Raw genomic sequence first — 17,524 nt, 5'->3', positions numbered from 1 at the left:
CAATAACCACTAGGACAGCCACTAATAGCAAATGAGGCAGAATTAGCTATTACAGAAGTAGAGAACACCATGTATCACTATGAAGAAGATACAGAAGACTTAACTGTACTACAATCAAAACTGAACAAAGAGCTGCATACTATTTTTCAAGAAGTAACAAAAGAAATTGCACATGGTGTACAACATGAAAATAAAGAATGTACCTGCCAAAATTACAAACCTACACTACTATACGTCAGTGGTGAAGCTGTTTCAGGCAAAACATTCTTAATCAAAATCATCAGCAAGTACCTTCAACAATTGACAAACAACAAACTGTCAGCTATTGTAACTGCCCCCACAGGTTTAGCTGCCTTCAATTTACAAACTTTCTACAGAAGCTGCAATGGAACTACAAATTAAAACAAATGAAAATGCTACTAATAGATGAAGTGAGCATGGTCTCCAACCTAATGTTAGCTTTGATTCACCTTAAGAAGTACTTAAAACAAACTATGAAGAGGTCTTTGGAGGAAAACACATTATTGTTTTCGGAGATCTTCTTCAATTGACACCAGTGAAAGGTGAACCTATTTTTAAAACCTTAGGACACAAACTCTGGCGTAAAACTGTTGGCAGCATAGGAAAGGCCAACCTTTCGCAACATTTCCAATACAGAGAATTAACAGAAAACATGCACCAATCTGCAGACCTCACTTATGCCAACATTTTAAAAAGTATTCGAGTTGGTGTACTATCTCAAGAAGCACAAGCAATATTAAAAACCCGGCGCATCCATGCACTTTATGGCCATAATTTGTGTGCTACTGATGTAATGGAACAATTACAACACAAAAATGTCAATTGTATGTCCTTAATGCCAACTCTTGCAAGCTGTTCCAAATTCAATGAAACAATGTTGAAAAAAGAAATGCAACCAATAATTGAAATCTGCTCCACAGACAAGCTGGACGTACATGGTATGACACTACCCATGTTTCAACAAGCCACAACAAGATTACATACCTTAGAAATTCTATCTCAAACACAGCTGGTTTGGAGAAAATATTAAAATGATCCTTAAACTGTAGAGTAATGCTTAAACGAAACCTTGACGTGGAGCAAGGACTAGTTAATGGAGCACTGGGTACATTTGTTGGCTTTCAAACATACCCACGTGACAACAACATTCAGTTTGTCAATATTCTCTTTGACAAACTTTCAGAAGTAAAAAGGATAGGGCGCTCAACAGCTCGATTCCTTCTCTTCAAAGACATGAATGTACGCAGAGAACAATTTTCTCTAACTCTAGCATACGCAGTTACCATTCACAAATCACAAGGTCTTACCCTAGACAAAGCATTGATAGATATTGGGAACACAGTCTTTAAAGTAGGCATGAGCTACGTAGCACTATCACGCTTACTTACACTTGACGGTCTATTTCTAATCAACTTTGATGCAAGTAAAGTAAACGCTGATATTCCTTGCATTTTAGAATACAATAGACTACGTTCACTATGCACCCCCATCTAAAACATATCCTGTTCCACAAAAAGGAAAACGTTGTAGAAGAAAACTAATTCAAACAGAAATGCAACAGGTTCTCACTGCAAATCCCCCAAAGAGAGTAAAAGAAGCTAATACATCTTCAATTACCACAAACAAAGAAGACCCTATTACTCAAAGTAACTCAGCGACTACTTCAAATAAGCAACACACAACCCGAAAAAATGACTTGGACACAGAACTATCTGGTCCATTCAAATTTTCAAATATAACTGGTGTAAGTTGCTACCTAAATGTAGCAATGAATATTCTATTTTAATTGCCACCAATTGTTGACAACATTTACTTACACAGTACAGACCAATTGTGTTTGCAAATGTTAGTCCTTCATAGAAACGCAACAAACAATCCTGACAACACGTATAGTGTTCATGGAATAAGACAAGAATTGGACTACTGTGCTGGAATGGTGAAATTCTCTATAAACTCACAAGAAGATCCACAAGAATTTCTAATGTACTTACTACAAGTACTGGAAAAAAAAACATACCTATAAATGAAATCCTCCAGATTTCATACATGTGGAAACATACATGCACTCTCTGCAACAATGTGTCACAGGAACAAATCCCTAATGGGCACTTTGTGTATGTATCCATACCTAATTGTGAATCCATTCCATTTTAGCAACTTGTACAAAATGCAAACCATGGTAGATTATGTACTACCTGAAATTCAGATAATCGCTCCACCTTACTAATACAAACATATATTAAATATGTAATACTAATGCTTCTACGTTACAATGCAGATGGTACCAAAAACAACTACAAGCTGACTGGATTCACACATGGTCAAATATCACTTGGTAAGAAAACCTTCACAACAATAGGTATAATCTACCACGCAGGAGCCACAACCAATTCAGGGCACTACACTGCATATATAAAAAAGAAATGTGGATGGTTTGAATGTAATGATAGTACCATTACTGTAAAGCAGAGATTACCAGAAAATCTTAGAAACTTTTATTTAATCTTCTTAAAACCAAAATTTAATAAATAATTTGTAATTAAACATTAACAAAACTTCAATTAAAAAATCGATAACCAGTTAGAATACTCCAACAGGTATCTAACTGCCCCAAGATTTTGCAACAACCAAACAGATAAATCAATACCACTAAATTATAACAAAAAATAGACAGTTAGAAAATGCCAACAGGTATCTAACTGCTCCAAAAATCTGGCCAACAGATAGAACATTAGCCAGAAACAACAAGTGAACACTGAAAACAAACAAACAAATAGACTGTAGCATAACAAAAAAAGTTTTTTTTTAATCCGACATGGTTTTTTTTTCCCACAGACCCAATGATTTGAAAAACAAACACAGACACTGAGCAAATTGCACAACACTCTGGTTTGTAAACTACTAAACATGAGTGTCAGAAAATGCTGAAATATCTATTATGCAATGTAATAAGTCTTTATAAAATACATACACTAACATGCTCTTTTCTTTTATCACAGAAATTGAAAAAAATATGTGCTCCAGTTACCCAACTCATGAACAAAAATATATCCAATCTCAAAAAACAAATAGTAAGTATATTCTAATACAACTTATAAATACCGCTGCATAACAGAACCATTGAAGCAAACATCTAACCATACACCACAATACAAAAAGTTTACTTCCATGGATATGTTATATTGCAGTGCTTGTTACCAAACTCTACAATCTTAATGACATGACGTAGCCATAACTTCACATACAAATGATACAAATCAAACAGTACACACACTGTAGATTTGCAAATATTTGATAGATACTTGATTCTATGGGTGTGAACTATGGGTGTGATATGCTGCGGCCATGCACCCAAGACCCTAGGCCCTGGCCACAACCACCGCAGCATATCATACCCATAGAATCAAACATTTTAACTGTCTATATGGGACCACCCATATCACACTTTTTACAAAGTTTAGTGAGGATTCATCCAGGGAGAGCAAAGTTATAAGCCAAGCCACTTTGGTGCATATAACTTCGGTCTTGGGTGCATGGCCTTCGGCCATGCACCCAAGACGCTAGGCCCTGGCCACAACCACTGCAACATATCACAGCCATGTTGGCTTATAACTTCAGTGCTTATAACTTCCGTCTTGGGTGCATGGCCACTCTAGGCCCTGGCCACAACCCTGGCCACAACCACCGCAGCATATCACACATATGGTGGCTTATGACTTCATTGCTTATAACTTCGGTCTTGGAATTGGAAGATTTTATGTTTGAGGCCTGCTTATTGCCCCATGTATGTGCACTATGCGCTCAGATTATACACTAAGGAAAGCACTTTCAGAACATATAAAACAAGTGGCCCAGATATGTGATGTCATCAGTGATGTCATCAATGACATTTGTGATGTCATCTTTCATGTCCTGGGTGATACTCTTAGCAGTGCATAGTGGTGGTGCTAGTTGAAGTTGCTTAGCTTACCATAACTAGTGCATTTCTGTTTTTTTTTGGTTTTACTTGTAACCATAACATCCATTTAACAAAGTTTTTCATTGAATTTCATAGGTTTTTATTAGTAGAATTTAACCATAATGCCGCTTTAACAAAGTTTTTTCAGTGAATTTCATGCGCTTTTACCAGTGCAACCTAATTTCCTTCAACTTATTAATATTCTACCTACCCAATTATAGCAACATGTTTGGTCAATTTAAAAACGTTCACCTTAAAACGTGTGACATAATTGCGGACTTTCCGAGAACATGTGCATGCTTCACGAACAGTTCGGAAATGCATTTTTCAGCTCATCTGGGAAATTTGAAGCTCAAAATGTGCCCTTCCACAGCTCCTACACCTATTCTTACTCATTATCGATTAACAATCTAGCCCACAGTACATACTTGGAAGAATATTAGCAACACTGCAATTGAAAAGTGGCAACAGCTATTGTCATCCCTCCTCTGCAAGAGCCACGACCACCATCTGGAGGACATATACAACGAAAGAAGCGCAATACTTCAAAAGACAATGAAGAGGACCGTGAAGATGAGGTAGAGGAAGGGCCTACCTCTAGCACCTAGAGAGAATCATGGGTGTGGCGGTTCTTTACCACTGTTGGGAATGTACCAAAGTCAAAAAGTACTAAACTTCAATTTCAATTTTATTAATAGACATACAGCTAAAAGCTTGGTATATACCACATAAAACGAACAATGTTTACAATATAAAATGTATAAGGTGCATACAGCAATACCTAAAAACACATACATACATCCAATAAAAACCAATGAAACTAAGTCTATTACAAATCAAAATCACATCTTATGTTTGGTTTAAAATTGATCAGAGCAGAGGACAAAATATTCACAATATAAGAAAGAAAAACCATTGGAGTCCTGTAATTCAAAGGTCATATATATCAAATATTTCAGTACATTTCCTGTAAAATCTAGTCATATAATAGATGAAATTCTCATAATTTCCGTCCATAAACATTGTCCACAATACTTTTTGGGTCATCACAATTAAAACAATTACTGTAGGATTTCATCATTTTATTTCTAATACTGTTTAAACTTTCACCATCTGTCATTGTGTGCTCAAGGGATTCAACTATGTTATCTCCACATAAACGGCAGTTACGCTCATTACGGTACAGGTCTTTCCTTGCACCCTCACATTCCACACTTTGCTTTTGTTAAATTCTAGCAACACGTACTATCTAATGACCCACGCTTCAGGAAATTCCACAATATACTTTGGCAGGCAATTTTGTGAATTAATATATTCAATGAAGGGTCCACTATGTGAGTTACACAAGAGTTGTACCACATCATTCTCACAATTATATGATCTAATCTTTTTTAGCCAGTATTTATTGAATTAATGTTGTTCTGGAGTAGGTCAATTTCACATCCACTGTTCCATTTATTGAAGATAGTGAATATTTTTCCCCAAACTCCAATCCGAGTAAAATTATCTAGGCGTAGAAAGGCTTTAGCATAATCCCCGGTAATGGTGTTATTATTTAAAGTCATAAGATCCACTGAGCACTTAAACGATCTGTTTATCAGGATGGATTGAATACATGTAAGATCATACTCAAAATACAAAAATTAAACTGACACAGATTGCGGCATGCAAAACAGTTTTATTAACATTCTGGATTCTAATTTGTTTAGCTCTTTAGTGAAGCAATGTCCCCATATCTCTATCGCATATGTTAAGACAGGCATTATTTTCATTGTATAAAGTAATAGGACTGTCTTAACCGAGAAGCCATTTTGGCCATTAAAAGCACTCACAGCTCTCACAAACGTCCAACATTTGATCTTGGTTCTCTCCCAGTGAGACTTCCAGTTAAGTTTATTATCAACTAATAGTCCTAAATAAGTTTAAGACGTAATGCACTCTAATATTTTATTATCTAGGACCCAAATCATGAACTACTGTTTTTTCAGAGTGCCTGGAACTACCATTATATTTATTTTTTCAGTATTGCTACGTAACCCGTTCAGTTTAGCAAAACTGCCTAGGCCATCAAGCAAACCTTGGAATTACTTTGGTATATAATCTAATAATAATACATCATCTGCATAGACAAGCCAGCTTATGCGCTGTGTACCAACTTTGACAGGATGTAACAAATTTAAATGGAAGGCTGTAGGAAGGTCAGCCAAATATAGATTAACTAAGGTTGCTGTGACTATGCATCCTTGCTTTACTCCCGTACCAGTCAAAATAGATGCAGCCAGATGGCCAATTGCATTGAACTGCACTTTAACACTTGTATCAGAATAGAGTAGCGTCAACATCTTTAGGAGACCACAAGGGATGGTCCATGCCTGCAATTTATGCCAGAGTTTATTCCTGACTACAGTGTCAAAGCGGCACTGAAGTCTATCTAGGCAGCATATATTTTGGTTTTTCTACAGATCCAGACATATGCTACAAAAGATACAAGTGTAAGTATGTTATGACTGGTTTGTGATTTCGCTCGGAATCCTCCCTGAACCATACTTAATATTTCATGTTCATCTATCCATGCATTCAGATCAACTAATAGTATCCATACAAACACCTTAGCAGGGATGTCCAACATGGCCAGGAGTCAACAGATACGGGGATCTCAATGCTGGCCCTTTATATATACAGGGAGAATATGACTCTCTCTCCTAGATAACGGTAGAATACCAGTCTTCCCAATATCTATAAATAAGTACCAGAGTGCTTCCACCCACATTGAGGGACACATTTTCATTAGACCATTATTGATCCCATCAGGGCCACACGCTCGAGAACACTTTAAATGTTCAATTATAGCTTGAACTGTGTAACTTGACATATCCATGGTGTATCAGAGATGGCAATATTTATCTCAGTTTCATCAACAGAACCCAAGGTTTTTGTTCGTGGACTACCTGGGCAGTACTACTACGGGACCACATCCATGTGCCATCACACAAAATCCAAGCATGCAATGCTCACAGAAAGGCAGTTCCTTTCCTAGGAAGTAGTAGACGGTCTTCCTCTGCGTCTTCTTCCTCAATCAATACTGTAACCACACAGCCTATTTCTGTGAGAGACAAAATCCCACCAGCTACCTTGAAATACAAGAGATACAAGAGGCTGTTGATCCATATCTTTTGGAGACACCAGTACTCTGTATATACTGAAATACTCCACTCTGCAGCGGGGAGAAATTTCTAAGTGCTTTTGAAGCTGTAATCAAGGAGCATGAGAAACACTGCCCTCTACCTTAGATGTAACACACACACACAACATCTTCCCTTGTTCACCTGCCCCTCCAAATTTGTGGTTGGTGCCCCTTGCCTCATGTCCCTCCCCACCTTACTTTCTGGCCTCTCCCACAAAACAATCAATAGAACTAGAACTGATATAATAAGCTTATAGACTCCATATATTTTAAAGTTTTCAGTGAAGTATTTAGATTCAAAAAGATTCTCCAACATTCCCATGAACATGTTCTACTATGCTAATAATGGACAATTGTATAATAAAGAAAAAGAATAAAGAACAGAAACAAGTTTCTGTCCAAAATGCTTCTCTCTACTATACAATAAACACTTTAATCCATTAGCCTTTATTACTATCCACAGTCTCTGCATTCCCCTGTCTAGCCCATGCCTTATTAGAAAACCTGGATTGCACATGTGCACCCCCACACAAGCCAGCCCTTCTACTCTTTTACTGTTATGTTTGTAACACTCCCTCATTGCCTGCTTTAAACCATTCACACATACATCCACCAATCACCATATAGCCTATCAACATATTAAACTCCCACCCACCAACTGCACTTAACTGTGTACTATCAATATTTTGCATCTGCATTTCCCATACTTATACCAAATAATTATATATAGTGCTCCTATGAATGCACACATGCATTATGCAGTGAGAGAACGCCATAAATAAAAGGGACAGTATGGATGGACAAGTACACATGGAAGCCCAGGAGGAAAGTACCAAGGGATGCCAAGGTGGGAGGCTGCTAGCTAACTGCTGGGTGTTGTGTCGATCTCTGGTCCAGCGCAGAAGCAGCACAAACTCCTACCTCCCCTTAATGGTGTTGGTTTCTGGAACCAAAAGTGCACAGACCTCCGCAACCATCACAGGGAAAGAGGGTTAGGGTCCATGGATTGGATGGGTAGAGGGTTGAAGGAACACCGGAATCAGGGTTAGGAAGAGGTTATGGGCAGGTAAGGGGCGAATTAGGAAAACATGATCCTTGGCTATTGCTGTGTTGTTTTTGGAGCTTCTTAACACGCCTTTGCATTCATACCGATACCCATGACCTTCTGGGTTTGAAGGCTTTCTATTCAGTTGTACTATCATTGAATTACACTAAATTACATTTGTTACACTAACGCACCATGGATGCACCACCTGGGAGAGCTCTCCACTCAGTTGACATGCACTGAGTTGCTTCCCAGAAAAGGATTGAGTTGAACAGGCCCTCTGACACTGATTCAGGAGCCAGAGCACATATCAGAGCAGGTGCCTTACCATTGTGCAACGTGGGTGCTGGTTCTCCAGCTAAATCACATCAAGTAATGGTATACAAATAAAATGACAGGGAATGATACCCAGCTAAATTGCAATCAAATAATTACACTCAAGAAAGGAAAACAGGGATGGTACTCGAGCTATTGTGAACACACCTTTGTCCCTTCAACAGAACCGTCAAGACATTCCCACACTATAAAATGTACATGCGTGCTAATAAAACAAGCAACACTTAGCCCTGGTTGCTGGTTTAAAGTCTGGTGTTCAATTCCGGTTTCAGTGGTGTCCTGGAGAGAACGGCAAGCAGCGTCTGTCAGGAGAAGAAATAATTAGCATGCATTAAAAGTGTAACATGTTTTGGGGGGTTAACAAGCTAGGATTAGTCAATCTTGCATGCAGTGAGTCTCCGCTGTCATGCGTTATTAGTCTGCACATATGGTTAATGCTCTGGTGCGCTTCTGCGCTGATCTTTCCCATGCGAGTTAGCTTTCCAGAGTGCTTTCATAAACAATGCCCCCTCCTGTATCTCATTGCCAAGCCGAGAACATGTTGTTAGTATTAACATGCTTCCTTTCCTTCGGATTCTGCTTTCACACAAATCAACATGCACTTAACTGAGGAGTTGGTTTCAGGCAAGGAGCGGCCCCGCGTAGGTTTAAACCCAAACCAGAGCCTCTGAGAATGCGTCCGCCCAGAGGAAAATCTGAGCCCGAACAACCGTCCCGTGTTTGCGCATGCGCACAGGCTGGGGAGTTGGCCTGGGTGTTCCCGAGTAGGTTTACAGGCCCCATGTGCCTGTTCTTCTTGTTTTGGGAGCGTTGAGGCTGCTGGAGGCACCCAGGATGCTGGGTAGTGTAGTTTCTGGTATCCTGTTGCCTGATTACAGGATCTTTCCCAGCAGATGCCAGCTTCTCCCACCTGATGATCCTACAGGAAGGACAGAGGTGGCAGAGGTGGCATCTGCTGGATAAATATGCCCCCATGACAGTGCTGGCCACAATTTGTCCCCTTTTTTACTTGGCATGATGGGGCTCTATGACAGTGGGGCAGAGGAGTCCCAAAGGTGGGGTACATCTTAACCATTACCTCCCTTTAACAAAGTGTTTTCTGTCAATTGAATAGGTTTTTTATAAGTGAAAGTATTTCATAATGTTACATCACTATATATAAGTTATTAATAAGTCATATTTTAATATATATTAAACAACTATAAACATCCTTTAACAAACATTTATTGCAAGGCTTACTTATGTGTATCGTTATCAGCAGCGCATGCTGGGGCTGTAAGTAATTGTTCATTGGCTAGGGAATGAGGCTTGTCCATGACCCCAGCTCCACCAAACCACCCCTGTTATCCACTGCACCTATCCAGCATCCTAGTTCAGTGTCCACTATACCCTTATAATGTAATCAATGGCCAGTACTCATGGGCAGTCTACACATTCCATGGGGCATGGACTTCAGCCATGCTGCATACCCCATTAGGCAAACCAGAGAATACGTTTGTCCTTGCCGAGGCCAGGCCCACTGCCCACAGCAGAAAAGTTATATCACAATTTTTTGTACTTATATTTCAACACTTTCAAAAAAATAAAACACAGGACAGATTTTCAGGTCTTTGATCATGCTCCTTGCGCAAGTTTACTGCAATCCCGTCCAGCACTCCAGGCTACAGCCACAAGCAGAATGTATTTTCCCATTTAAACCTAGACCTTCAGCCATGCTGCATGCACTAATGAGTAAATTAGAGTAGGCATTCATCCTTGCCGAGGGCTAGGCCCATTGTCCATACACCAGACTTATATAATCATTTTTTTGATTACATTTCAACACTTTGGAAAAATAAAACACAAAACAGATTTGCCAAAGCATGCTTTCAGGTCCTTACCGATGCTGCTTGTGCAGGATTTTTGTAATTTAGTACAGGAGTTCAGGCTTTATCCACAAACAACACATTTTTTCCCATTCAAACCTAGGGCTTCGGCCATGCTGCATGCCCCAATAATCAAATTAGAGTACATGATTTTCAAGTAATTACACAGTGGTAGAAAGAGTAGATCACTGCACTTCATATAGTAAGGGGTTCTTTTGTGAAGGTGCCTTTCCTTCTTCAAGTGGTAGGTTTCCAATAGGAGAGTGAGCCCTGTTCACCTTACTGCTGGGTTATTCAATAAGTAACTATTGTTGTAATAAAGCAGCCTTAAAAACCATTGTTGGTGCAATAGTTATTGTTAGAAGTCAGCCGACACGCGTTTCGACTTGCTACGGTCTTTCTCAATACATGTGGATTGTGGGCTAGTCATTGCTGCGAGGTTGTGGAAATGAGTATGGCATGCAATCCCAGTATCTTGTCCCAGTCTGGTCGCAAATAAAGGTGGTTAATGATTTTGGGCATGACTTGGAAAATCAGGCCACTGCACATGGCCACAGTCCATGACTCGTACAATCTAGCCACTGCCCATGGCCTCAGTCTATACCTTAGTCACCAAAAGTATATCACTATTTTTGTACCTACATTATAAGACTTTTCAAAAAATAAAACACAGTCACATTTGCAAAACCATGCTTTTAGGTCCTTGCTAATGCTCCTTGCATGATTATGCTGCAACTCCATCCATGTTTTATTTTCTTTGAAGTGTCATAATGTACGTACATAAAATAGTCATATAACTTAACTCCCACTTGGCAAAATCCATTCAGACTTTGCACAAGCATTCAAGGTTGGGTCTATAATCTTTCTAAAATCTTTTGTACACATTTGTCAAATAGCATCAAAGTTATAAGACATATTAAAAGTTCAACCCCCCCTCTAATATTGCCCCCTATTCACAAAATACCCCCAAACTTTGCAAAAACATTCAGATCAGGGTCTTAAATCATTTTTCAAAGGTGTGTGCAGATTCATAAAACGGCACTAAATGTATAAGCCTTTCAAATATTTTGGGAACCCCCCTCTGATTGTGCTCCCTCTTGGAAAATCAGCACCAAACTTTGTAGAACCATTCAAGGTCTGTTCATGAATGATATCACAAAACGGCATGCAGTTTCATTCAGTGGTGCCAAAGCTATAAACCATCCAAAAACTGCTTTTCACCAACCCTGTAATGCAAAAATATGTATTGGGAGCCCCAAACATCTGAAATAATTGCAAGCATTACAGGGTTGTCCTGAACTGTTTGTGGACTTTAAATATGGAAAACACACCAGATTACGCCAAATCATTCCGGAGGCCATATATTATTTTTGCAATGTTTGGTGAGGATTCCTCCAGGGGGAGAAGTTATAAGCCACCCAAAAAGTGCTCTTTCTATAAGTTGAGCAACTTCAGCATAACTACAGGGTTGCTACTGCAGGACCTGTAATGTATATATATATATATATATATATATATATATATATATATATATATATATATATATATATATATATATATATAACCATTAAGACCCTCTTAAAAAGGATTAACATCAGAAGAAAACTCTATTATGGCCTGTTCTAGGGCAGACTCATGGTCTGTACACATGAACAGGTCATTAGACTCTGTTCTGTCAAAATGATTGTTTCAGAACACTTTTATTACTGGAGACCAGTCTCTAAGCACGGCACCGTGGTCCAAAACTGTGTTGCTCCACATTGCGTCAAAGTCAAACCAGTTGCCCTTGAGCTATCCTCGCAGACTAAAGTACATTAGAATAAAGACAACAAAACACCACCCATAAAGAATTGTAAAAGATGCCTGGACAAAAGTTGCTGTAAAGTTAAAACTGCTACAATAGAGAGTGTAAGCAAGACATCTCAAGAGAAAGAGGCTCTTAGAGAGGGTTGAAATAATACAAAACTCTAATTATAAATGAAGAAAAATAAATGTATTGAACATATATGGGCTGCCTCGTATGGAGCTGTAAAGTCACTTGACCAGCATGCCTTTTGGAATATAATGTCATTGACCTTCGGTCGAACAAAGGCATGCAGATTAAAATAACTCCTTTCTTATTGCCTCAGCATACTGACTTGTGCCAAGTTGTGGTCAAGAAGAGGGCACATTTGTTGTGCAATTTCATACAATGCATTGGAATGATCCTAATGTTGACATTGTTAGATGGACTGGTATGTTGGTCCACATTTTCCAGGCCCTATAGGGTACTGAAAGATGTGCAAAATCCAGTTGTAAAGGTGTTACGGTTGGTTTAACAACACTTTGAGTACTCCAGTGGGTATTCAATGTTTACGGATGCTGATTGGAGGCACAGAGCATAATTATCATTTCCACATTGCATTTCCACTACACCTACAAAAACCACAAAAAACCACAGGCTTTTACGCCAGCATGACATGTTCATGTTGTATTAAAACAATTGGATACCTATGGAATGTGTTGTTTCTGCAGCTTCTTGAAGAAGAAAGATTCCATTGGAATCCATTGTAGATCTTTATGGAGGTGTTTGCTGATTTGTTACTATGAAATGCAATTATAATTTTTTTTTATTGTTTTAGTTGAATTGAATCAACCTTTCAAACAATTACATTATAAACATTTCTCACATTATGCAACAAATAAAAACTTCCAAAGGAACAGGAACAGGACAAAATAATATGAACATCAGTGTATCACTTATAAGTAAGTTATCGATTATCATGATAATATATTTAGGCATCATTACCATCTAGACCAGGCACATCGTTACTATTTTCCAAATGAAGGCTTTCCAAAAAATGTATCGTTGCTATTTGAATTGGGAGATTGGAACTATCCAATATCACTGACCAACTTTGATTCATTTCCATACTACCCAAATATTTGCAATATCGTACAGAATGTGTTCTTCTAGAAGCCCCCAACTCAGGACATTGAATAATCAGATGTTCTACAGTTTCTTAAATTGCCGAGTTCTGACAAAAGCGACAGATATTATGTTGAGCTGCAAGTAGCTTGCGCTTTGTTTGAAGATCTTTAGTTGGCCAAATATTAAAGCGCAATCGTAATATTGCAGACCCGCTTTATTTAGATAAGCTGGATGTAGACACATTTTTTTCATTGGAAAACGATGTATATCCCTGTCTACTATTATCCAATTCACATTGTAAATTTGTACTTTTGCCTTATCTGGATTATTGATCAGAATCTCGATAGTGACATCTTCATTAGCCAAAATCTGATAGATAATTGTGGTCCATGTCAACATAAACCTATGTTGAGTTTAAATGAGTATGCAGATAATGTTGTTAAAATGAAATTTTTTATCTGTTGATATTAAGCATTTCCTAAAAAGGGAACATAAACGCCAGTTATGTAAGTAAATGGGGGGGGGGGGGGGGTAGATGTAAAACTTTTTTCCAAAATTTGGCCTCCCATTTTTCAAATTTCAAATTTCAAATTTAAATGTGTTGGTAACGTCTCCAGGCCATATAATAAACACGGAACTGCTTTCTGGTTCCAGTAGTTCCATGCAGGTCTAATGGAAATTGTCCCATATCTATGCATAATGAACCTAGTTTGTGCAATTGCTGTGTCTAATTTCGTCTCCACTTGCTCAATCTGTGCCTTGGCCGGTATGGAGCCCCAGAAAATCGTGCCCAAGTAGATGTATTGTGGTACTATCTTCAACTGTGTCTGACTAATTGACCGTAAGAAGTGTCTATGGCCAGTTCTTTTTGGTAAATATATGACAATTTGGGTTTTATTTGTGTTGACCTTTAATTCATTACAGACAATGGGCCTCATTCCGAGATTGGAGGCAGCCATGGTGCTATTAGCACCATGGCTGCCTCCAATACTGGTCCGACCTAAAGGCAATCCCCATTCCCATTTGAGCCCCCATAGGGCTCAATGGGAATGGGGAGGGAGCTAATAGCGGCGCCGCAATTTGCGGTACCGTTATTTGCACCCTGGTCCCTTTGCAGCTCCAGCTAAGGGTGCCTGGTAAGACCAGGCGCCCATAGCGGGACCTCGTAGTGGGGCGCAAAGGGATTACCGGCACTGATGTACTTAAAAGTGCCCGGTATCCCTTTGAGTCCTACTCGGAATGAGGCCTGATGTAATCATCAAAGGCCGACAAAAAATTTTGTAGACCCAGCTGGGTTTTTGAAATAAGTACCAGATCATCTGTGTACATCAGAGTTTTTATTTGGTTATTGTTAAGTTTAGGAGAATCTGAAATCACTTTATGAAAGATGTGTCTAATGTCATGAATAAAGTAGTTGAAAATAGAGGATGCTAATAAGCACCCTTGCTTCAGCCCACGAGCTGTCGGAATTCATGATGATAACAGCCCATCCAGGGATAGGCGGATGTGTATAGAGGTGTCTGAATGTAAGGCAAGAATGATCTCAAAAAGTGCCGTTGGACAATGATCTATAAGCAATTTTTTCGAAGTGAAGCACCCACGAGACAGAGTCAAACGCGGAGTGCAAGTGGACGAAGGCAACATATTGGTGGCCTGACATTGGGCTTTAATTGCATTTAGGCATAACAGATTAATGTGCGTGCCCATCCCAGCAACAAAACCTGTCTGCTGCGGATCTCATAAGTCATTTGCCAATGTCCACTCATTGAAATCACGCAATATTAGTTTCAAAAAAATCTTGCCTGGCGAATCCAACAATGCAATGGGTCGGTAGTTTTGCGCAAGACTTCTATCCCCCTTTTTAAAAATTGGTATTATTACAGAGGTCTGCCATGATGAAGGGACCATTCGTGACCTCACCACCGACTGAAATATCAGATCTAAGATCCGTGCCCACTCAACTACATAAGTGTTAATCATTATATTAGTTACACCGTCAGGGCCAGCGGCCCTAGAAGAACTGGCCTTTTTAATAATCTCTTCAATACCAGTTGGTGTGAAAACAAGGTGCCACTTGTCTGTCGAGTATTGTCTCAAATATAGAGTCGGCATATAAATCGGTATAGTATTCAACCCATTGATGTTCGTTTACTGCATTTAACTGAGCATCCACTTGACAGTTGATCAGCTGATTATTAAGGAAATGCCACATCTCAGCTGAGTTTTTAGAGTCCAACGATCTTGCCATGTGTTCATTATCTTTTTGGAACATAACAGATTTTTTACTCTTTGTCCAGTTTTTATACTGAGTTTTGGCTTGTTTTATTTCTTGCCAGCAGGAGACATTTCGAGCGGCTAGAATGGCTCTCTTTTTCTGCCTATACTCTGTACGTTTGGATTGAATTTCATGATCAAAAACGTGTCTGTGTTTGATGCGAGTTTTGGATGGAATAGTTATCGTATTGGCAAAAGGCTTTAATAGATCTGTGTATTGCACCCCAAATGCTGCAATATGCTTCTCCACCGATCACTTGAATGCCAAGACTTTACCATCATTCCACCTTAATCTTGTTCTTGAGGCATTAACCAACAAGCCACTATTAGCATTTTGCTTCCTAGGCTGAGGCAGAACCCATACAATTGACAGAGAGAGCAGCATATGATCACTGTGAGCCTGTGCAATGATGTCCAACTTCTGTACATGACGAAAAAGACTTGCACCTATGCATATGTAGTCAATGATACTAGCAATATTGTTACAATACCGCGTTGTTGGTGCTGGTAAATCTCCTGTTACTGCCCCATTCACCATATGGAAGTGTCTTTCTGACATAAAGGACTTCCATGTACATATTTCTTGTGTTTCGCGATTGATTAACATTACAGCAATCTAAGTTCATATCTCCCATAATAATAATGTGGGTAATATTCTCAGATACATTGATCAAGTCTAACAATCTAGTTAAACCTGCATAGAAAGCTTCCTCCACCAGAGCAATTGGATTTCTATAAAGGTTCACTAAAGCTAGTGTGTGACATGAAATCTTGACTTTAATTAATTGCAGATGTACATTTTCTGATGCCCAAAGGGTGATGGATAGACCCATTTTCCAATTAACCCTAACCAAAAGCCCCAATGAGGGTCTGCCTCTAGTTAAGAGAGCTGATAATATTACAATATCATAACCGTCCCATACAGGTGGGGTTGTCAACCATGTTTCCTGCAGAGCCATGATAGGATGTAAAAGCAGTAGATTCTTAATAGATGTTTGAATATGTGAATGCCCTCTCGTGTTCCAGCTTGCTATATTTAAAATATGATGATATTCAGATGTTGATGGTTACTTTCCGGTAACAAATGGGGCTCCAGATCCATCTACAACTCTTATCTGCAAGCTTTGATAAATGTTTGGTTTTGGAGTTGGGCCTTTTGGTTGATTTGAGATGCGATCCGGATCCTGGGCCAACAGAAAACCGATCTCAAATAAAGACATTTTAGCCTGCCAAATGAGATTCGCGACAACCCCAGACAGGATCCAAAGTCTAACAATTGAACGTGACATGTCTGAGATAACCTCAATCTGATCTATATCTCTTGATGTCACGTCTTGAAGTTCAGACACATCACCAAAGATGTTGAATACACTGCTTCTATTCAGATCGTAAGCTTGAAAATTCCCTTCCCTAGATTTCAAAATGAGGGAAAAGAAAGAAGAATTTGTCATCTGCACAATGTGAGATGTATGTTCACTATTGGTACTGTTGAGACGTGCCTTGCCTTGCCTAGATGTATATGCTGGGCATACAGCACAGTCCTTGCATTTGTCTGTACTGCAGATTTTTTTATAGTGATACAATCGGAGTCAGAGTTAAAATGCGCAGCAGCCACACCCTTAGCATTTACCAGTTGAAAGGGTTTTGTTATCTGCTCATTCGGGCAAGGGAGGCGTTCCAGTAAATACTCATCTACCACTTGTTTTAATTGTGATATCGCCACCTGACTCTGCTCTCTCGGAAGAGACGACGGAAGTGGTTTGGTTAGTTGAAAAGCAACACCTTTCTTTCCAGTGACATTGCTCTTAGGTTAGTGCTGCAAAGACTCTGCTTGTTCAATTGACTGTACAAGATGGAGAGACGACGGAAGTGTTTCGGTTAGTTTAAAAGCACACCTTTATTTCCAGTGACATTGCTCTTAGGTTAGTTC

This window comes from Ambystoma mexicanum, chromosome 8 (genome assembly GCF_040938575.1).
Source record: "Ambystoma mexicanum isolate Mex_15411 chromosome 8, UKY_AmexF1_1, whole genome shotgun sequence".
In the NCBI taxonomy this organism is placed as follows: Eukaryota; Metazoa; Chordata; class Amphibia; order Caudata; family Ambystomatidae; genus Ambystoma; species Ambystoma mexicanum.
This window is presented reverse-complemented; position numbering follows the sequence as displayed.